General features: G+C 40.8%; 1 long non-coding RNA gene across 1 annotated transcript in view; it reads right to left on the minus strand.

The window, feature by feature from the left end:
• Nucleotides 1–12,574: 12,574 nt before the first annotated feature.
• LOC117529768 overlaps nucleotides 12,575–24,034 on the minus strand; it is a 482,119-nt gene continuing 470,659 nt past the window's right edge. Inside the window, exon 3 of the long non-coding RNA XR_004566096.1 lies at nucleotides 12,575–12,637. This is a non-coding gene — a long non-coding RNA (uncharacterized LOC117529768). The remainder of the gene's footprint in view (nucleotides 12,638–24,034) is intronic.

Raw genomic sequence — 24,034 nt, forward strand, 5'->3', positions numbered from 1 at the left:
ATTATTTTTTAGGCCTACAGTGGTATGTAAAATTTTTGGCACTCCTGACGATTTCCATGATTTTCCTTTATAAATCATTGGTTGTTTGGATCAGCAATTTCAGTTAAATATATCATATAGCAGAAAAACACAGTGATATTTGAGAAGTGAAATTAAGTTAATAGGATTTACAGAAACGGTGCAATAATTCCTTTAAACAAAATTAGGCAGATGCATAAAATTCGGCACCCCCCCAAAAAATACAAACAAACAAAAAATATTCATCAATATTTAGTCAATCCTCCTTTTGCAGAAATAACAGCCTCTAAACACTTCCTATAGCTTCCAATGAGAGTCGATTCTGGTTGAAGGTCTTTTGGACCATTCTTCTTTACAAAACATCTTAGGTTTGTTGTTTTCCAAGCATGCACAGCCCGTTTAAAATCACACCACAGATTTTCAATAATATTCAGGTCTGGGGACTGAGATGGCCATTCTAGAACATTGTACTTGTTCCTCTGCATGAATGCCTTAGCAGATTTTGAGCAGTGTTTAGGGTCATTGTCTTGTTGAAAGATCCAGCCCCGGCACAACTTCATCTTTGTCACTGATTCTTGAACATTCTTGAACTTGCTCTCAAGAATCTGCTGATATTGACTGGAATCCATATGGCTCTCAACTTTTAACAAGATTCCCAGTACCTGCACTGGCCACACAGCCCCACAGCATGATGGAACCACCTCCAAATTTTACTGTAGGTAGCAAGTATTTTTCTTTGAATGCTGTGTTCTTTTTCTGCCATACATACCACCTCTTGTTATGTTCAAATAACTCAATTTTAGTTTCATCAGTCCACAACACCTTATTTGAAAATTAAGCTGGATTGTCAAAATGTGTTTTAGCACACCAAGCTACTCTGTTTGTGGTGTGTACACAGTAAAGGCTTCCTCTGCATTACAGCATCTCCTGTGCAAAGTGCGCTGTATAGTTGAATGATGCACAGAGACACTATCTGCAGCAAGATCATGTTGTAGGTCTTTGGAGCAGGTCTGTGGGTTAACTATGACTGTTCTCACCATCCTTCACTTCAGATTATCTGAGATTTTTCTTGGCCTGCCACTTCGGGCCTTAACTAGTGCTGTGCCTGCGGTCTTCCATTTCCTCACTATGTTCCTCACAGTGGAAACTGACAGCTGAAATCTCTGAGATAGCTTTATGTATCCTACCCCTAAACCTTGATGTTGAACAATCTTTGTTTTCAGGTCATTTGAGAGTTTTTTAGAGGCTCCCATGTTGTCACTCATTAGAAGATATGCAAAGAGGAGAAACATTTGTAAATGGCCACCTTAAATGCCCTTTCTCATGATAGGATTCACCTGTGTAAGGAGGTCAAGGGTCAATGAGCTTACCAAACCAATTTTGTGTTCCAATAATTAGTGCTAAATCTATTAAAATCAATAAAATGACAAGGGTGCTCAAATTTATGCACCTGCCTAATTTTGTTTAAATAATTATTGCACACTTTCTGTAAATACTAGAAACTTCATTTCACTTTTCAAATATCAGTGTATTTATCTGCTATATATTTCACGCTCCTCATGTCTCCGCCAGTTTGTTGTGATCTCTGTCTGCATTTCAGCCTTCTTGCTTCTTGTCATTGACCAGTGTTGCCTACCCGTGTTTGACCTTGCTGTCTTTTTTTTTGTCTCAGGCTGTGTACTGTATCTCTTCGTGTTATGAACTTTGCTTGTTTTTTGGACCACGCCTCAGCCTCCTGTCTGCCTGCTACCTCCGCCTCTCTGACTGCTAAACTGTGTACCGAACCCCAGTCTAATTTTTTTGATAAAGCCTTTTATTACTCCTATATTTGTGTCCTACAACTATCTTGGCCACGCCTCCTCGTATTGTGACAAGTTCACATCAGGAAAAGGTGTAAAAATCTCACTTAAACCTCAAAAAATAAATTTGTGCCTCCTACGGTGCAGTCGACAACAACAAAATACAGCAGAAATAAAATAAACCACAAAAAGGTCAAGTTAAATAAAAAAATAAAGAAGCTGGCATTTCTGAAGTCTCACAGGGTGGACAGCACTTGCAGTCCAAATGGGAGATCATCTCCATAGTCCCACCATCTGGGCAATAGTATGAGTTAGACAAAATCTTTTAATTATCTTTTTTGGCACAAAAAAATGTGCTGTTACACAAAACAAAATTAAAGCAATCTGAATGGCTCACCGAGGACGATAGTTAAGGAGAATAATGCTTTTATGGTCATTATATGTTCAATACATCCTAATTAACAGTTAGACACAGTCTACCCACCAGGAGCAGTGGCAGCCATAGTCCGTTGCCTGGGGACCAATTCCAGCTGTAGAGCTGCTGCCTTCATAAGTGGTGTTTTGAAGGAAGTTTTTTACCTAACCTGTAAGCATGTAGAAAACAATGTGCACAGAGAAAACCCATGAAGACAGTAAGAACTTACAAAGTTCACACAGAATACAACTTGGTATTTGTGTAATTAAACCCCAGACGAGTGGTGTAACCACACTACTGCCATATTTCATCGAGCCCACAATAAAGCTGCTGAAATAGAATTTTTGTGATAAATTTCAAATGTTATTCGTCTAAATAATTCTGTCAAATTCCAAACCAGACCAGTGACTCACACAAGCAGAGAAGTCAAGTGAATACCTCCTCTGAAGACCTCCATGTGCCATCTGTCAATCAACAGGAAACATAATATGGGGTTCACTGTGTTGTTCAAGGGTACTTTGACACACAAACACATGAGGCCAAAGATGGAACCAGCAAAGCTGTTGTTAATAGACAATCTGCTCTACCATCTGAGCTAAAGGCCTCCTCACACATACTTTGTTTGCAGAATCTCTGCTGTATATTCTCACCACCTATTTCCTGAATACCCAACCTGACAGCCAAGATACAGGAAGTACTTCATGCACCTGATTTGGGATTAAACCTTTTCCTTTCCCTAATCACTCCAAACCTGTTGGTTGGACTCCAGCATGTTCAAACTCCATCAGCTTCTGCCTGCACTGCAGAATGCCAACTGTCCAACAAGCCTCCATCCAACCTTTTGGAGAGCTTTTTTTTTTTTTTCAAGGGGAACCCTTCAAGATTGACTCTTTCATAGGGTGTGGCGGTCATGAAGAAGTCAGGAGTGGTTTTATTTGGAAGCAGTGTGGGAGGTATGAGCAAGAAAATGATACAGACCGACTACTGACAGTGGATTTGAGATTTGGCAGTACCCGTTGCAAAATATAGTGGTTTCTAGAGTTTTGATGGAAGTTTTAATAGAGAACAAGAATATAATATTCACAAGACATAATCTAAAAGATCAGATACATACAAGATAAATGTGAAATAAAGAAAGGCTGACATTTGGTAGTGCAGCAGATAAGTTCATATATCAAAAGAATCTTTCATGTTGTGATGCAAGCACCAGATTTGGCACAATTCACCCTAATGAGGTTTCAAGTCACGCAAAATCTTGCAAAACTTTGAAGAGATCTCTGCGGTGTGAAATCTCAGTAACATTGAGAACTGCATTGAAACGCTCTGATCAGGCTGCACTTTAACCGCTACACATGGACAACAGCATAACTATCGCAAAATAAAACTCTGCATATTGTGCGGGAAAGTGAAGTTTGCTCTTTAACATCCTGATTATTGTCCTTTAAGGCACTGTTTGTCCAGTTTGTTCCAGAGTAATATAAATGTCTGAAATTCGGTTTGCGCAGGTTAAACGTAGCAGACGCAAATTACACTCAACAAAAATATAAACGCAACACTTTTGGTTTTGCTCCCATTTTGTATGAAATGTTACGATGACGAACTGGAGTCAGGTCGAGACCCCGATGAGGACGACGAGCATGCAAATGAGCTTCCCTGAGACGGTTTCTGACAGTTTGTGCAGAAATTCTTTGGTTATGCAAACCGATTGTTTCAGCAGCTGTCCGAGTGGCTGGTCTCAGACGATCTTGGAGGTGAACATGCTGGATGTGGAGGTCCTGGGCTGGTGTGGTTACACGTGGTCTGCGGTTGTGAGGCTGGTTGGATGTACTGCCAAATTCTCTGAAACGCCTTTGGAGACGGCTTATGGTAGAAAAATGAACATTCAATACACAAGCAACAGTTCTGGTTGACATTCCTGCTGTCAGCATGCCAATTGCACGCTCCCTCAAATCTTGCGACATCTGTGGCATTGTGCTGTGTGATAAAACTGCACCTTTCAGAGTGGCCTTTTATTGTGGGCAGTCTAAGGCACACCTGTGCACTAATCATGGTGTCTAATCAGCATCTTGATATGGCACACCTGTGAGGTGGGATGGATTATCTCAGCAAAGGAGAAGTGCTCACTATCACAGATTTAGACTGGTTTGTGAACAATATTTGAGGGAAATGGTGATATTGTGTATGTGGAAAAAGTTTTAGATCTTTGAGTTCATCTCATACAAAATGGGAGCAAAACCAAAAGTGTTGCGTTTATATTTTTGTTGAGTGTATTTGGAATATTTGTTTTAGCAAGTTTTCAGGGTCTCATGCATGCAGTCTCTTATTAACGTGATGAAAAGCATAAAAATACATTTTAGTTAGTAGTATAATGTTCATTTGCAATTGTCATCATGTGAATTCTCTATGTTGTTTTGACTGCAGCGACTCTCTGGCATGCAAATCTGGCGTTTCTATTCCAGACCTGCTGCAAACAAGTTGTATGATTGTTGGTTCATTAGGTATAATGCAGTTTGAACTTATAGACCATAAAAGCCAGTGTGAATTTTGTTCTTGTGTTATTGTGCACCTGCCCATCTTCAGGCGACTTCTCCAGATTGGCAGTGAACATTTTTTCTTTTTTTTGCCCCATGAAATTGAAACACATTTTGCCACATTTCTATTTGATGTGCTACACTCTGTGGGTCTTATTGAATAACACCACAGTGGGCACAAACTCTCACTTATCTTTATTCAGCCCACTGAAATAGACATTTTAGCTCATTTTGCTTTATTAGAGACACCATTTGGCACCTTAAGGTTTGAATTCTTGATCTGTCTAAAGGGAATGTTAAAGCAGGCAGACCACAGGATCACCTCTGTGGTGTACAGTAGATTTGTTTCTGAACAAGTCGTGATGACTGCTAGTTGCCATGGTGCCAGAAGGAAATTAGGGTTCTTTTGTAACTGAGCTTTCTCTCGACCTTGCCCATTATTTTCTTTCTTTGGTCTCTGATTTCTGTTCTGTATCCTTCCTCACAACCATAACATTTTGTTGTCTCACAGTGTGTATCTTGATGGTTTGAAAGGAAAACAGAGGATGTCCGCTGTTATTAACACATTTGGTACATAACATGATACAACAAAATTGAAGTAAATATAAATGAGAATGAGCAAATTTCTAGGTCATATTGACAGGGCCAAAAATTAAACAGAACTTATAGAGATTTGGTGGACTGGTCTATAAAGTTAAGACCGTTTCAATTCAACCCACTCTCACGCCAAGTTTGTGATGGCACCACAAACCGGAGGGTGTGAGACTGGGCTTTTCCACTTTATTGCTCCAACACTTGATTCAGCAAATTTTATCTTGGTAATAACTGTATCATAATAAGTTTGGTAAAACCATGCAGTAGTAACAAGATAACAACACCTCTTGAACTCATAGTCATAATACGAGGGCTGTCAATAAAGTAACGGTCCTTTTTATTTTTTTCAAAAACTATATGGATTTCATTCATATGTTTTTACGTCAGACATGCTTGAACCCTCGTGCGCATGCGTGAGTTTTTTCCACGCCTGTCGGTGACGTCATTCGCCTGTGAGCACTCCTTGTGGGAGGAGTTGTCCAGCCCCTCGTCGGAATTCCTTTGTCTGAGAAGTTGCTGAGAGACTGGCGCTTTGTTTGATCAAAATTTTTTCTAAACCTGTGAGACACATCGAAGTGGACACGGTTCAAAAAATTAAGCTGGTTTTCAGTGAAAATTTTAACAGCTGATGAGAGATTTTGAGGTGATTCTGTCGCTTTAAGGACTTTTCACGGTGCGAGACGTCGTGCAGCGCTCTCAGCCGCCGTCGTCAGCCTGTTCAAGCTGAAAACCTCCACATTTCAGGCTCTATTGATCCAGGACGTCGTGAGAGAACAGAGAAGTTTCAGAAGAAGTCGGTTTCAGCATTTTATCCGGATATTCCACTGTTAAAGGAGATTTTTTTAATGAAAGACGTGCGGACGGATCCGCGCGTCGGGACGCAGCCAACGCGGTGTGGCGGCACAGGAAAAACACCTCCGTGTTGATAACCATTTGTAAAATCCAGGCGGCTTTTGATGGCTTTCAGTGGAGTGAGTATATGAGAAATTGTTTAACAGGCAGGACATGTTCCAACTTGTCCTTAAGGCTTTCAACAGAGGTGTTTTTCCTGTGGCGGAGCGTCGCGGCGGCTGCGTCCCGACGTGGAATGTCACCTCGCTGGGGGGAAGGAAGGAGCCTGAGCTTCTGAGGGAGGTTGAGAGGTACCGACTAGAGATAGTTGGGCTCACCTCCACGCACAGCTTGGGCTCTGGTACCCAACTCCTGGAGAGGGGCTGGGCGCTCCTCTTTTCTGGCGTTGCCCATGGGGAGAGGCAGCGGGTGGGGGTAGCATTGCTCATTGCTCCCCAGCTCAGTCACCATGTGTTGGAGTTCACCCCGGTGAATGAGAGGGTTACGTCCCTACGCCTTTGGGTTGGGGACAGGTCCCTACAGGCCGAGCAGCAGTGCAGAGTACCCGACCTTCTTGGAGTCGCTGGGAGGGGTACTAGATAGTGCTACCTTAAGGGGTAGCACTATAGGGGTACCTTAAGTCTCTGGATGTTGTGGGACTCTCTTGGTTGACACCTCTCTGCAACATCACGTGGCGGTTGGGGACAGTGCCTCTGGATTGGCAGACCAGAGTGGTGGTCCCTCTTTTTAAGAAGGGGGACCAGAGGGTGTGTTCCAACTACAGGGGGATTACACTCTTCAGCCCCCCCATAAGGTCTATTCCAGAGTACTGGAGAAGAGAATTCAACCGATAGTCGAACCTTGGATTCAGGAGGAGCAGTGTGGTTTTTGTCCTGGTCACGGCACAGTGGACCAGCTCTACACCCTCCATCGGGTGCCCGAGCGTTCATGGGGAGTTCGCCCAACCAAGTCCACATGTGTTTTGTGGATCTGGAGAAGGCCTTCGACCATGTCCCTCGAGGCGCCCTGTGGGGGGTGCTCTGGGAGTACGGGGTCCAGAGTCCTTTGTTAAGGGCTAAGTCCCTGTATGACTGCAGCAGGAGCTTGGTTTGCATTGCCGGTAGTAAGTCAAGCCTGTTTCCAGTGCACGTTTGCCCTTTGTCACCAGTTCTGTTCATTACAGAATTTCTAGGCGCAGTTAGGGTGTAGAGGGGGTCCAGTTTGGGAACCACAGAATCTCCTCTCTGCAGTTTGCGGACAATGTGGTTCTGTTGGCTTCGTCAAATCAGGACCTTCAGCATGCACTGGAGTGGTTTGCAGCCAAGTGTGAAGCGTCTGGGATGAAAATCAGCACCTCCAAATCCGAGGCCATGGTTCTCGACCAGAAAAAAGGTGCTTTGCCCTCTTCAGGTCAGTGGAGTGTCCTTACCTCAAGTGGAGGAGTTTAAGTATCTTGCGGTCTTGTTCACGAGAGAGAGACAGATGGAGCGTGAGATCGACAGACGGCTCCGTGCAGCATCTGCAGTGATGCGGTCGCTGTATTGGACCGTCGTGGTGAAGAGATAGCTGAGAAGGGGGGTAAAGCTCTCGATTTACCGATCGATCTACGTTCCCACCCTCACCTATGGTCATAAGATTTGGCTCATGACCGAAAGAACAAGATTGTGAGTACAAGAGGCCGAGATGAGTTTCTTCCGCAGGGTGGCTGGATGCTTAGAGATAAGGTGAGGAGCTCGGTCACTTGGGAGGAGCTCAGAGTCAAGCTGCTGCTCCTCCACGTCGAAAGGAGTCAGTTGAGGTGGCTCGGGCATCTTTTTTGGACGCCCCCTGGAAGCCTCGCTGGAGAGGTGTTCCGGGCACATCCCATCGGGAGGAGGCCCCGGGGAAGACCCAGGACACACTGGAGGGAGTACATCTTGCAGCTGGCTTGGGAATGCCTTGGGGTTTCCCCGGAGGAGCTGGGGGAGGTGTGTGTGGATCGGGAGGTCTGGGCGGCTTTGCTTGAGCTGCTGCCCCCACGACCCGACTCCGGATGAAGTGGAAGAAAATGGATGGATGGATATGTTACAACCTTTGACTTTGGTGGCCTTGTTTTAAAAATATGTTGTAGGTCACAGGCCAACAGACATCCCACTGGGAAGAATTCTGCATAAAATCTATAAATATTTTAGATCAAAGTTTTGCTGGACATCTGCTAGACAAATAAGACAACTGTCACACAAGTCTGATGTGTCACTTGTGAATAATAACATAAGTTACAGTCACAATAGTGAGATTAGTGCTGTAACATAGCTTTCCTAAAAGTATTTTTCCTCGTTGTAAATTGAAAATTCTTAGTTCACAATTTGCATAAAATTCAGCATGAAGGAGCAAATAAATACTAGCATTATTATTTTGTGATATATCACAGAAAAAAACATACATTATTTATTTTCCGAAGTATAAATTGCACCTGTTAAAAAGGACTTTTGAAGATGAAAAAGGCATATATATAAGTTATACCAGAATATGAATCACACTGGAGTATAAGTAACAGCTTTTTCTGTATTATCAGCTCATTAACTTGGTATTTCTATGCATTGCTGTAGTGTATTATTATTATTGGCATCTATTCTTTTAATATTAGAGTTTATTTTGTTTAGTGCTTTCATTCCTAAGAAAGTCCTATATAAATAGTTACTATAAATATTATTATGAATAAGAAATGTATGATTTTTCAGTCGTAAGTTGCACATGAGTATAAGATGTAGGGCCCCCTAAACTAGTAAAAAAACAAAACAAAACAAACAAACAAACAAACAAACAAAAAAAAAAACGTGACTTATACTCTTGAAAATACTCTAAAATAAATTTTGCCCCCCCCCCGCCCCCCCCAAAAAGGCTCTTCTTCTTTTTCTTCATACAAATTCATAATAGTTTTCAAGCCATCAACACCCAGTTAGCAAAAGTAGCAGTTGTGGTGAGCCACTGTAGTAACTGGGCTAAGCTAGTAGCTACTTTGTTTGCTACAAGACATACGTGAACTTCTTTTAGAAAATTTCTTCAGACTGTTCAGTTTTGCCTTACAGCTGACTATAAACTATAAGTATGTTTATGAATTTATCCTTTCTTTTATGTTTTGTGCTATATCTTGGATGATTGTTTTAAGAAAAAGCCATTTCATTGTATCAAAAGAAATTAACTGTGTAATGGCATTGTGCAGAATAATGTCATGCAATCAATGAACTCATGTACAACATTGTTAAATATGACTATTTAGATGAAAAACAATGAATTCTTCAAAACAATCTTGGTTTTGGAAAAAAAGTCAACACATTTGAGGGACACACACACAGAAAAAGATGATCAACAAAAGGAGATATTTTGTTGATTGACAGAAGAGAGTGAAGAAATTCCCCACCAAAAGCATGTTTTCTTAATTAAACTGCCTTTCTTTTTCAACTTCTGAGAGGCATTTTTGTTGCTAGTACTGCGTGTCCATCTTTTCATCCGTCCTTTCTGTGAATAACTCCAAAGTGTGTAAGACCATCTCCAAATCAGCTTCTTGGATGGGTTTGACCTTGCTGTGACTTTTTTGACCTTAGGTCAAGAGATTTTGTGTCTACTGAATGGTATTTTCTATAAACATATTTCAGAGCTTTTTGAGCCTTCTTTGGATAGCACAGTGAGATTGAGACAGTAAACAAAGAGTGACAAACAGACTGAAGGTCACCTTGAGAGTCGATGGAGAAGCTGTGGACAGCCTCTTGTGGTTTGAGTCCCTCAGACACCAAAACATGAGGTGAGCCACTCACAGAGACACTCATTCACAGGAGTCAGACACAGAATGAAGACATGCACGCCTTTCGATTGTGGCCATCAGAGGGTGCTGCAGTCTACTAGAAATGGTAACGATTGTAAAAACTGTAAGCATTGTATGTCGTAATAAAGTTTAGCTTTTTCTTATAGTTGCAGGTTATCCTCATGAAAAATTCATTGCAAAACTAATGAAAAGTAACACAAAAATTTGTCTGAATCTTGATATGTTCATCAGCTGAAAGGCAGCGATGACCTCGTTGAAAACAAGATGGCCGACTTTCCATCCTCCTGCTGCCAAAAAGGTGGAAATTCAACTTGTTGTTATTCCAACCTTAACCAAAACACAAACACTTGCATGGGGAAAATTGGATAAATGTGCACAAAATATCATGGTTTAGTTTTGTATGCTATACAACGTGTCATGACAATAAGTCTTTTTTCTCAATGTACAAAATAATTTTCCTTTCCAAGCTCATGTTGTCCAACAAGTAAGTTTCAGTGATGATGTACGAGCTCTTGGCCAATCAGAGCACACTGTTCAGGTCAAGAAATCTGTCTGGATATCCCATCCAGACCCTTGGTTCAAAGGGTGCAGTCAGAAACAGGAGCGGGATAAAATACATTGACTCAACATAGAAAATTTGATGTGAAAATTGAATCAGTGCAGATATCACCAAAGATATTCAATATCATATTCAACATATAATATTAAATTCAACAATTCCAACATCTGCTAGTTTGTGTACATGAATAAATAAGTAAATAGATACAATTCCGATCAAAACACAATCACATTTCGATGTATCAGTGTCATATTCTGATGTCATTACAAAATCGGGGGAATGACACCGGAGCGACGTCGACATCATGTTGATTGATATCAAAACCGTAATGCAGAGTGTTGATCTGCTGTTGCTGTGCCCACTGGGTTTGACGCATTGCAACATTTAACTCAAAACGTTGTGCATGTTGATGAAATTTGGTGAGCGGATGGATAATGTGCTAAATTATTTTAAATTTGATCCGTCTTAGCGTTTGTCTGTTGTCTAGTATAGCTTGTATTTTTAGGCAATACTGGAGCAGATAATGCAAAAGTCATGCACAAGTACAAATATCAAATTTGGCATGGCAATTTTCATATTTCTTACCATCAGTGTTTCCACAGTTACTTTGAAGAAGTAATCCAATTACTGATTGCTCCTTGAAAAAGTGACTTAGTTACTTTACTGATGACTCAAAAAGTAACTAAGTTAGATTTCTAGTTACTTCATTAGTTACTTTCAGCAGCTGCTGACAACATCCCCTGCCACCTCAGCATGAAAATGATAACCTGTTTTGCCAATACTCACTTTGTAGTCAGTCTTTCTTGACTTCAGTGAACATAAATACTTGTTTTAATAAAAAATAAAATAAAGACATCTTTCTTGACCTCATATTTAACTGCTGACAGCACTGTAACGGTAAAACTTACAATTTCTAACCAACATTGTTTATAAATGTAACTATTAAATTCTTTCAAACATTTTGCTAACATTTAAATTCTTTCCAAACATTTTAGTTGTTGAAATTATTATTATTATAAGTATTAATTGTATGAAAAAAATGTCTTCAAAAGTGGACCTTTAATCTAGGGCTGTTGTGGGGAGCCATGTCCCCCCCCCACCCATCCAAGCCCCCTTCCCATGTGGATTCGCCCCGACTTGCTGTCTGATCAGAAGAATGGATAATGTTTATTTATGCAGAAAACACAACCAGATTGACAGGTAAGAATTTTTTTCCAGGTTTTTTTTTTTGTCATGTCGTCCTCAGAAAGAGACAGTTGGCGCATTTGGGTGGAACAACAACAACAAAAAAGACTATTTGTTGATAACACGTTGTGGATCAGCTGCTTTTAGTGAGGAGACACAGAGCGACACAGAGTTTAAAATAAAGGGGGGGAAAAAGCTTAAAAATGTCGTTGTAAAGCCATAGATCAGAGCGCTTTGAGAGAAAACTCTTTTTCAACTCGGAGCACAGTGGAGGAAAAGCTTGCAGCTTGCTGAAAATGGGCAAAGTGGACAGTTCAACCGAACGGCGTGCTCCTGACACCGGTGTGAAGTGCTCAACACTCCCTCTTCTGAGCACCATTTTAATTCTGAGATCAACCCACAATACAAAAATAATAGTAACGCTTGGAAATATTAACGCGTTGGATTACTCGTTACTGAAAAAAGTGGCCAGATTACAATAACGCCTTACTATGTAACATGTTACCGGCATCACTACTCACCATATCTGGTTGATTGACCACTTGAAAAATTACCTATTGAAAATCAGTTTTTGCATAGAAATGCTATCTGATTGATTTAAATTTTATTGATGTCAAATTCCATTTAGTCATATTTTTGTTTGCTATTTATGCTATTTATTATGTTTTTATTTTGCTTATGTGGCAAATTGGAGGGAGGTTTATTACATTTAGTATTAATGGTTTTCACCCAGCACATTTCTGAAGCGTTTATCTCTTGAAACTACTGCATGTCAGCCTATTAAAATGTGTTCAGTGTTGAATATAGTATCTGCAGTCAACATGGAAAAATGGCAGTTTATGTCACTAAGAGTGGGATATTGATGTTGGAACATGAAAAATTTAATCCAACATGCCTGAAAACCTGCAATTTGACAGCAAGATCACACCAATCAAATAAGTAACTGCATTTTTGTGAGAAAAATGGGGTCAATTTGGCGATTGTGAAATTATGGATTCATCTTGGGTTTCACTGATGCTGTGAGACAGACCCATTCGGGGTTTTCACGTACCCATAATGCCTTGCACGCCAGAGTGTCGCTGCAGTCAAAACAACATAAATAATCCACATGATGATTATTGTAAATGAATATTATACTACAAAAATGTATTTTTTTATACTTTTCATCACATTAATAAGAGACTGCATGCATGATACCCTGAAAACTTGCCAAAACAATTATAACAAATAATCCGTGTCTGCTACGTTTAATCTGCGTAGAATTTAATAAGCACAAACCAAATTTCAGACATATTATATATATTAGTCTGGAACAAAGAGGACAAACAGTGTTGTAAAGAACAATAATCAAGACGTTAAAGAGCAAACTTCACTTTCTCCCAGAACGACATGATCAGGAAGCGAGCGTAGTTCACAGCAGCTCCCACTGAAAATAACAGAGAGACAGTCTGTGATTCTCGCATGTTTACATAAAACAAACGCAATAACAATGTCTATAAACCCAGAGAATATATTCATGAGAGTTTTAGGCACAATATAAAAATAGTTTTATGTTGCGATGTTAATGCTGTTGTCCGTGTGCAGCAGTTAAAGTGCAGCGTGATCAGAGCGTCTCAATGCAGTTCTCAATGTTACTGAGATCTCGCAGTGCGGCGACCTCTCCGAGGTTTTGCGAGATTTGAAACCTGAAAAGTCTCAATTGCGATTGGAGTATTTCATAACGAAAAGTGTTTTTTGGTAAGTCATCTTGGTGGTGATCTTGGAAAATGGCTGCCATCTTAGATTTTGAAGTGGCCAATTGACCACATTTGTTAAGTATAATCTTAGGAATCATCATCCCAGATTTAGTGCTTGTACCAGGATTTGCATGATTTTGCTGCTTCAGCATAATTTAGAAACAGCTTTAGGCAACTTAAATTAATTATTAGTTACTGTCTCTCAGGGAATTTGTTGACAACTGAAATACATGCCAAGTCAGGCTTGTGCTTTTAAGTGTCATCATAGAATTCTGAATAAATGGTGGCAAATACGAACCTTTGATTGGAAAATTAACTCTGCTTACAGCAAAATACCATTTCAAGCACTGAGAGCTGTCGGGCTTCAGGGTGTGTGACTAAACCAGAATGGAGGTCCAGCGATCGATACTTCACTCCGTATGAAGCCATAGGTCTTAAATACGGCTGCTTCTGGTCCCGTAGGAAAAGAGCAAACACATCAATCAAAACTCAATCACCTGCTCCCACGCCACATGCACCCACAGCCAGAGCCTGCACACATGGTGTCTTAAAGGATGGCATGTTTTTAAAAAGTATTAATCTTGTCATTGTTTATTTAGAATTCATGCATTTTGTTTGCGAATGTTCACAGTGAAGGTTTGGAGGTTGCAGGCTGAGTGCAGGAGGCTTTATGAGAAGAGATCTTGCAAGTGACTGTTGCCAGGGCAGGGGGGCATTCATCAAGAAAACAAGCCACATGAGCACCGAGACCAGAGTTAGGGCTGGAATGAATCTCATAGAAACAAATCTAATCCAAGCACAAGCCTGCGCAGCAGCAGTTTATAATGTTAGGATGTCGACAGAGACCAACAAAGAGACACAGTTACAGTCATTTAATAAATGGATATATACATTTTCTAAATGAAATGCAGGCTGAGATATTATTCTCCAGCTCTGCTGTAAAATAGATTTAAATTTGAAAAAAGAGGTCACTTGCACGATCATTGTGGTGTTAAATGATTTCTGTCATTGTGAATGCACTTTTGTCAAAACTGAAATATCTCTAATTTTATCTTCTTGTTTTCAGAATTGATAGTCAGGGTTGTCAGTGCATTTTAGTCGAAACAAACAGCGGCGAAGTCTGTGCTTTCTTTTCAAACAGACAATTTAGTCTGACATATTGCGTACTTGCATGGAATTTGAGATCCTGTTTACTAAACTTCGTAAAACTTCACCCAGCCACCTCACACGCACAATTACTCACACTCATCTTCAACTGCTTAGTCCAATCAAGTGTCACGGGGTGCTGGAGCCTATCCCAGCAATCGAAGAGCGCAAGGCGGGGTACACCCAGGACAGGACGCCAGTCTGTCACAGGGCTACAAACAGACAAACACATTTACACCCACTCGCACACCTATGGACAATTTAAAGATCCCAGTCCACCTAACCCACATGTCTTTGGATGTGGGAGGAAACCGGAGCACCTGGAGGAAACCCACGCAAACACGGGGAGAACATGCAAACTCCACACAGAAAGGCCACAGGCAGGAATTGAACCCATGACCTTCTCACTGTGAGGCAACAGTGCTAACCACTAAGCCACCAAGCTCCGCTCCGTGGGACGTCCTTACAGCGATAGAAACAATCCAAAATCTCTCATCAGCCATTAAAATTTACACCGAAAACCAGCTGAATTTCTCGAATGGTCTCCACTGGGATGTGCCTCACAGTTCTTGAAAAAATTTTGATCAAGCACAGCGCCAGTCTCTCAGCAACTTCTCAGACATTGAAAATCCGACGAGGGGGCTGGACCACTCCTTCCACAAGGCGTGCTCACAGGCGAATGACGTCACCGACAGGCGTGAAAAAACTCTCGCATGCCCACGAGGGTTCAAGCTTGGCTGATGTAATCACACGTGATTCAAATCCATATGTTTTTTTTTAATAATAAGGTTGGATACTTTTCTCACAGACCTCATATTTCAAAACCTGATATCTCAGTAGTAGAGATGTAACAATACACTCAACTCACAATTCAATACAATTCACATTTCTGAGTTCATGATATGATTTTCTAACATTTTTGAACAGAATTAGCTACACACAAATTATGACTGAAAAATATCCTTTATTTCTAAAAAATCATCACATGGCCTCTTAAAAGTGCAACTGAAATTATATTTTATCTTAAATAACAAAATAACAATTGAATAAAAAAAAATCATGTATCAAAATAACTAACTAAATAAAAATATGCTGCCACACCGCTGACTTAATAAATAATAATAATAAAAAAATTCCATCACAATTACATCTTTTTAAAATTTCTGATAGGCCACACTACATTATTTTATTCTTAATCATTACAAATCAAAGTCAAAGCCTCCAAATATCCACTATGACCATCATTCTAGAACTTTGAAAAAAATAACATTTATGACCTTGAAATCTTTTTAGCAAATTATTTCTGTACAATATTATATAAATATAAATGCTATTTTTACTTTTCTCATCACCCGTCATTTCAACAACATCATGTGATTAAAAAGCCGCACTCTGATTGGCTGTGGGCTGGGCCCAGCTCCAGTCAGGAGAATATACACCGTTTATTTCTTTACACATTTGTATCACATCTTGGAATTTTCTGTGGCTCTAAAACTTAATCTGCACGTGCAATGATATTTATTTTAAGTCCTGAAATCTGCACACACGAACAGGGAACGGGTGCGTTCACACGCATGACGTCCAGCCGTCCTTCTTCCAGTGCAGCGCTGCTTTTGCTTAGACACTGACTTTAGTGATGTGAAGGCTGACCTGAGGATCCACTAACGCGGGAGGAAGAACCAACTGACAGGATGATTTTCAGGAAAGCTGACAAGCTGAAGGGTGAGGTGACAGGTGGGCGCGCTGATAGACTGACCAGACAACAGAAGCGCCAACAGCAGAGGAAGTCTGAGCAGTCAGAGTGATGAGCAGCCATGCAATGATCAGGAACGCTGGAGTCGGATTAGCTGACAGACAGATGGACAGACAGACATGGCAGATGAAACAGGACAGTGGACTAACTAATGTGTGTCTGTTTATTAACAGCAACATGTAATCATGCAAACAACAGGCTGGAAACAGGCAAGACCCCAGGCCGAAATACTGCAGGGATGATGAGTGAACGGAAGACAGGTGAGTGAATCAACAGGATGCAGGTGTGTAGACAGGACAGAAGGCTAAGAGTCATCACCAGAGGGAGACAAACACAATGAAGGAACAACTGCGACACCAAAAACAAAAAAACATGATCACACACCCAAAACCTGACAAATATGTTGCCATGTTTCACAGTCATTACATCAGACCAGCAGTGTCTAATTTAGATTAATATTGTTATTTAGCATCATTGTTTGGAACATCAATATGACTGAGGCTTATATTGACATGGGCCAAGCAGATTTTTGATCCACAACATTTACAATCCAATGTCAGTATACCATAGGGCACACAGAATATAAGATGACCATTCCAGGGTGGCACCTACAGCCAGGTAGGCACCGGAGTACCTAAAACGTATAGTCTATGATGGAATATTATAGAACAATGGTGTAAAATCAGCAAAAACAATGACAAAGGTCAGTTTCAATTTGTACAGGAGTTAGAAGTTAAAGTTGCACCAGTTTTGGCAAAAAGTGATGCAAATTTTTGGTTGAGCGAACAGGATTAATACATGGAACATTTTTGACTGTACTGACTATTTGGCCTCCAAAGTGAGGATCAAACAAGGTAGACATGCATTGGAGTCTTTGACATTTTACCCCGTAACAGGACATCTAAGTATGGCAGCCGGCACAGACTTTCCCTTTTTAAAAACCACATCAGCTCAACCAATAATTTGGACCACGTTTTACCAAATTTGGAGCAATTTTAGCTGTGTAATGTCATGCGGTGTTTCCAAGAAAGATTCAATAAAGTGCAAGGGCGCAATTTAGAACTAGAAATTGGGGGGGACAAAGTGTGAGGCCCGCAGGGCCGAAGCCCGTAGGCCGGGGGTCTGGGGGCGGCTTTAGGCCCCCAGAAGCCAGCGGTTTCTAGATCAGCTCAGATGCATTCTGAGCATCCAGAACAGTAATTTTAATGTTTTGAGAAGACCATAAAGTGGACACCATTTGACTTATGCAATTTGAAACTGTGGATATAAGTACTTTATTCTGAGAATAGCCAGCATTGATTTTATTAACATCCTGGTGTAAATAAGGTATCACCACATGTGTAGAACTCAAAAAGAATGATAGGTTGAGTTTTCATTAAAAAAACAACTGCAATGTGGTAAAATGTATTCATAAATATGAAAGAACAGGCTCTTAATAATTATTAACTATCGCATACTGTATTTTTTTTCTCAAGATTTGTTTTGCATAAGTTTGAAAAAACAACAGATCATAAGTTTAGGATAAATTACTTATCATGAATTTAATTTTCGAAGTGGCACTAATGACAACACTCATACTGAACATAATTTCGCTTGCATAGACTGATTTTGGAGATCAAGCAATAATTGCAGATGGGCTTTCTCAGGTCCCAGATAGCTTTTCTGATTTCCTTTTCTAACTTTCAGAATTTAGTAAATTAGCATATGGTCCATTGATACATATGTGTAGACACTAGTCCCTAGAGGCAACTATTTTTGGTTTCAAATCTGGGCAAATGCAGTCCCAGAAAATTCAGAATGTGACAAACAAGAAACAGGTGTTGTAAACAAGTTAATGCTGCTAAAAATACAAACTTGCAGAAACAAAGATACTATTCTGACATGGTTTTGCACATAAGACTGGTATAGCATGTTTCAAGTACACACATATATGTCAGAAGGTGGGGGGGGGGCATACCATATTCTGTTCCCCCTGGTTGAAATGGTGGGGGGGGGGACATGTCCCCCCTATCCCCCACCAAATTGCACCCATGATAAAATGGTTTTGTGGCATATTTTACCAATGGGAATTGATGACTGATTTTTAATCAGAATTTCAGATTTCTTTTTAATGCAAGAGTGTTTAACAGCTGCCAAATAAATTATAAATTCCCTTTAAAATTGGTTGTTAGACTGCATGTCTGTACCTCGTCTCTTTATTGCATCACATAAAAAAGTGGAGAACTGACTTTGTGTATGAATTTACTGAAATTAAGGGCAACGCGGCACAGCAGTGCATTGCTGCAGAGGGTGACAAGGTGCGCCTAATTGCAACGTGAATGAGATTAAAGCACTCCGGTCTTATAAAAGACAAATGAACACCACTTGATCTTGTGTATTTTAAACAAATCAATGACAGAGTGTCTTCATGGATTGGAGGATGCTGAGAGCAGTTTGGATCAGGCCCTTCTTTCTTCTATTCGTGTTCTCCGCTGATGAAAATTGGCATTCGTGTAATAATCCACTTATGAGCGTGCGAGCTCGCTTTGGAGCAGCTTTCACTTCAGAGGCTATGACCACCTCAGGCTGCTCCACCATGAGCTCTGCCAGGCCAGACGCACAGCTCTCATCTCAGAGCTTTCAGTGTAATCCCAGATCAAAGGTCCCGGGAAAACGGGAATGGATTCTTCGCTCGAACAAACACACTTTCTCAGATGGAAGAAATTGAACCTATTTTTCTTTATCTTCCTTCTGCAGGTTAGTTTGCCGGGTGCAGTGGAAGATAGGCCTCGGCGCGATAGTGCGGTCCTCGCTCAGAGCGGAACACAGAGGGAGGTAGGACCCGGCGGCTATCTGGATGTTTGATGTCTGTTTGCAGCCTCCTCTAGCAACATCACTAACTATACATTGAGCACGAACATTATCAACATCATCTCCTCCCTCAGCTGTCACTTCATATTTCAGTGTCGGAGATGCTCAGTCTCTGCCAGGAGCTAATTAAAAAAAAGAAGAAAAGAAAAGCTGTACTTAATGGTCTTTTAAACTTTTATCACAGATTTAATCATGAATCACTCATGGTGTAGGATTACAGGAAAGTCAAAGTCTTGTTTTCCTCCTTACAGAGTCAGAACAGTTTACTGTGCATCATCAAACATGATAAAGTAACTGCATTATATTAAAAAGAGAAAATTCCATTGTTTTACAGAAACTCCGATTGCAAGAATAATTCTGTAAAAAACAAAAACAAACAAAAAACAGCTAAAATATTTAAATACAGAGAAGACTGTAATTTATACATTATAAAACTATTGCAATTTGCAAAAAAAAAAAAAATAAAAATAAAGGTGTAGGCAACCTTGAACCAAAGATATCCTGTCTGGGAAACAATAACAGTATCACCATTCCGTCATATGGTGCAAATTTGTCAAAAAAAAAAAAAAAAAAAAAAAAGTTTACTATTCGGTACTCTGACAAAGTAATTTCCTTCAAGATCAGGATAAAAAAGTTCATCTTATTCTTATTCAGAAATGAACTTCAGAATCCATTTGAGCCCACTGATTTTTAGCCTAATCTATATTCTAAACAGATACGACTTCTGAGAACTCCTTATATCAATACACTTTGTACAAATACTTTAATGGCCCAGTCACACGGTACACGACGATTCCTAAACGAAGGGAAAAAGTAAAATTAGTCACAATTCGTTGAGAAAAGGTGGATGAAACTGTCTGCTGCGCGCTTGCTCCAATTTAAAAAAAAAACCTCTGGTGTGCCGTGGTCACTGCTGGATCACTGTATTACGTTACTCAGCCATATATATTGATTTATAACAGAAAACTGTCAAGACAGGGAATAAATATAAGTGTAAAGATGATTGAATATATCAGAGCAGTAAATTAATCAGTGCGTGTGAACGTGCATTGACTCACATGTGCGGTTATTTCCACCAGCTGCAGCTAGTCCACAAAGTGAATTGTGCCTTCCAGAACAGCTCTTTATATAATTTTTTGAATTATCTACCTGTAGCCACATGTACAAAAGGGCTGGTGTTGTGTGGGACGGTGAAGAGGAGGTACTGCTGGCCCACCACCACCAGATGGCGCCCTGCTTAGAGTGCGGGCATCAAGCACGAGAGGGCGTTGGAACTACTGGGAGTGACAGCTGTCACTCATCAACCACATCCTCCATAAAAGCCGGACTGCAACTCCACCTCCCCGCCGAGAAATCAGCTACCACTCAGGTAACCTTCTCTGCTGTGATTTACTGAATATCGTTCTGTGTGCAGCCATTTGTCCTGTGGATATAGTCTTCTGCTGGATTGGTGTACAGTGTGGGTTTGCGACGTCTTCGCCTCTCACTCCTTCCAGAGAAGTGACTGACATGAGCTGCACGGGTGTTTCTGTTTCTGGAGGTGGAGGTTTTCCCTCCTGGAGGAATTAAGCACTGAAAGATTGCTGGGTGTGTATTCACACACCCACCATTAACTGTTTCTGTTTCTGCCAGCAGTACCGGGTCTGACTGCTGAAGACAGTGGCCACCTGGGGCGCAGGACTTGGCGGCTCTGGTGTTCTTCAGATCCGTTGGCGGTGGAAACTGTGTGGGATCCGGCTCTTCTCTGGCCAGACGTCTTCTATCTTCGAGCCTGCCCACACATCACCTTGTGTATGATTGACCATCCTCATCCTCTGTTATTGTCTGTATTTCGTTGTGCGATTCACAACATTAAATTGTTACTTTTTGGCTTATCCATTGTCCGTTCATTAACGCCCCCTGTTGTGGGTCCGTGTCACTACACTTTCGCAACAGCTGGATTGTCATTCCTACACTCATATTGTTATATTTACTAAAAAATAATAAGCGCACGCAGGAGCTGCTGCTCTCGCTACCGCTGTGTTCAGGTACCGTTGTAAAATACACAACTTTTTTGTTGTTTCAAATTCAGCAGTTGCTTGTGGCAAAATAATTAATTGTATCTACACAAAAGATTAATTCTTCCCTATATAAGGTGCCTGATCCCACTGAACCTGACTCCCCACACAGATAAAAAAAAAAAATCCAAGCAAGCAGGCTGAGTTGGCTCTGTAATTTCTGACGGTACATGAACGCAGCAGCAGAAGCAGCGCTCAGAAACCAGCTTCTGCACTGTGTGAAAACATTCAGCTGCTCCAACGAAGTCAAATTAAACAATAACGTGACAAAAACTAAACAAATGATTAAAAAACATCAAGAACTACAGCAAAACGAAACATAGACGAATTGAGGATTCCCGAAGGTTGCCGCTGTTCAAATTTTTCAACAGTTTAAAAATCCTGATGAAGCTCTAGCTGCAGGAATGAAGCTGCGCGAAGGTTAAACAATGCCAACGAAAGTCCAGGTTTCTTGTTTCGTCAGGGCTTCGTCACCCTTCACTAAGTGCCGTGTAACTGGGCCATAATATGGCAATATGGTATCCAATTAATTATATTGTCAGAGTATTGTGTGACAATATATATGGCACAAACAGGAAGTGTGCTTGCCCCCAGAGTAAAATATGTAAGGTTTATGGCTGCCTGTTCCCCATTCTCTTCATTTGAAGGTGCAGTTAAAAAAAAAAACACCTGTGGTGGCCCTGAGCAAAAGGACAGCAGCACAACAAATTTCAGTGGGATTCAATACAGTGTAAGAACTGATATTAAATTCTGCAGAAATAATTTTTAAAACTAGCATAATAATGTTAATATAGCAAAAAATGCTGATGTATTTCATGATTTAGTTAGTTGTTTTTTGTAAATTACAACAGTTTTATAACAAAATTTATAGGTTGTTCTTTAAAGGTATTTATGTATTTTTTTTATTTATGTATTTTTACACATTTCAACACGTGTAATTTAATAAGTTGGTACTTTATTTCAAGATGCTGGTATAAAAGCTGGACATAGTATGACAATAGTTCGAAAATAAAGTTTGACCAGATGTGAAGCATCTGGGATGAGGATCAACATTTCCAAATCTGAGACCAGATAAGGGAGATCAGAAAAGGGAGGTTTGTCCACTCTGGGACAGGGGAGAGTTACTTTGCAAAGTGGATAAGTTTAAGTATCTTGGGTCTTGTTCATGAATAGGGGCAAGTTGGAGCAGGAACTTAATAGACAGATTGGGTCTACATCTGAGGTTCTGGGGACACTGTACTGGACCATCATGGTGAAGACAGACCTGACCCAGAAGACGAGACTCTTGATTTGCCAGTCAATTTACAGTCCTATCCTCACCTATGGCCATGAACTTTGGGTAGTGACAAAAAGATATGTCACAGATACAAGTGGTGGAAATGAGGTTCCTACGTCAGGTATCTGACCTTACAGTCTGGGACAGGGTGAGAAGCTTGAACATTGGTGAGGCACTGGGAGTAGAGCTGTTGCTTCTTCACATCGAAAGAAGCCAGCTGAGGTGGTTCAGGCATCTATATCCCATAGGAGGTCTTCCAGGCATGTCCAGCTGGGAGGAGGCCGCGGAGAACTCACTGGAGGGATTATGTCTCCCAAGAGTTCAAAGGAAGTGTGGAATGAGGTGCTTCATCTGCTGCCACCACGACCTTGACCTGGATAAGCAGCTGAAAACTATTAATTACTTAATTACTAATTGCTGGCTGCACTGCACCACAGACAGTTCTGGAGTGGTCAAAGTCTGTGCAAACCGATGAAAAATGCAGAGAGTATGACAGCAAAGATGGAAAGACAGACTGACTCAATCTCCTAATGCATGTCAAGTGTATCTGCAGAAACAAGGCTGCTGATTGGCTTTTATTTTCTTCCTGCGTGTGTACAGCATGCTATTCAAAAACAGGCTTTTCACATTGTTACCATGAAGGTTGTAGAAAATAAAAATAAAAAGAACCCTTTGAAAAATCTTTTTGTGGTTTCGTCGCCGCCTGTTGCATCCCTGCATGCCACTCACAAAACCGGAAAAGCTTACTGCAAGTGAGAAGGAGAGATCAGAGAGTGAAAATCTGGCTCATGTTCAGAGTCTCTGTTTCATGCTCGCAGCCTTTGAAAATCAGAAGCATTGACTGGCAGCCAGATCTGAAGCACCGGGGAGGGTGGCACGAGGACAAAAAGAAATGTAACAGGAAACACGAGATGGAGTCTGACAAACCGAAAAGGCAAACACACTCAATAAAACATCAGTCACTTTCCTCGTGTTTTCAGCAGCTCTCAAACTGAAAAGGCGACGACAACGACGGAGTCGCTTTGAAGCCGTAAGTCATCCTGCGCTCCTGCGTGGAAGAACCCTGATGACACAGGAGAGCGATTTATGGACTGTATGTAAATGAGATCAGATTTTTTGATAATGGCTCATGATGTTTGTGTTTGTGTGCATAAGTTGTAATGTTCCCCTCTAGTTTCAAGAATTAAGAGCTCATTACAGACTATTTTCTCTTTCATGTGGGCTGGATGCAATGGCAAATTAGCACCTCTCCTGGAAATATCACACGATAAAACATCTTTGCCGCAGCAGACTTCCAGCAGAGTGCTAACAACATTAAGAGATACACTCTGAACCTTGACTTTAAGACTAAATTGGAGGCCACAGAGTTGGACATCAGAGTGCAAGTTAATCTAATGATACAATGGCTGCTTCATTAAGTGCTGGACATTAGCTGAAGCGGAACATTTAGCTGCCATCAACTTTCTGCAGTTTGCTGTGCTC

Source organism: Thalassophryne amazonica, chromosome 17, assembly GCF_902500255.1.
Source record: "Thalassophryne amazonica chromosome 17, fThaAma1.1, whole genome shotgun sequence".
In the NCBI taxonomy this organism is placed as follows: Eukaryota; Metazoa; Chordata; class Actinopteri; order Batrachoidiformes; family Batrachoididae; genus Thalassophryne; species Thalassophryne amazonica.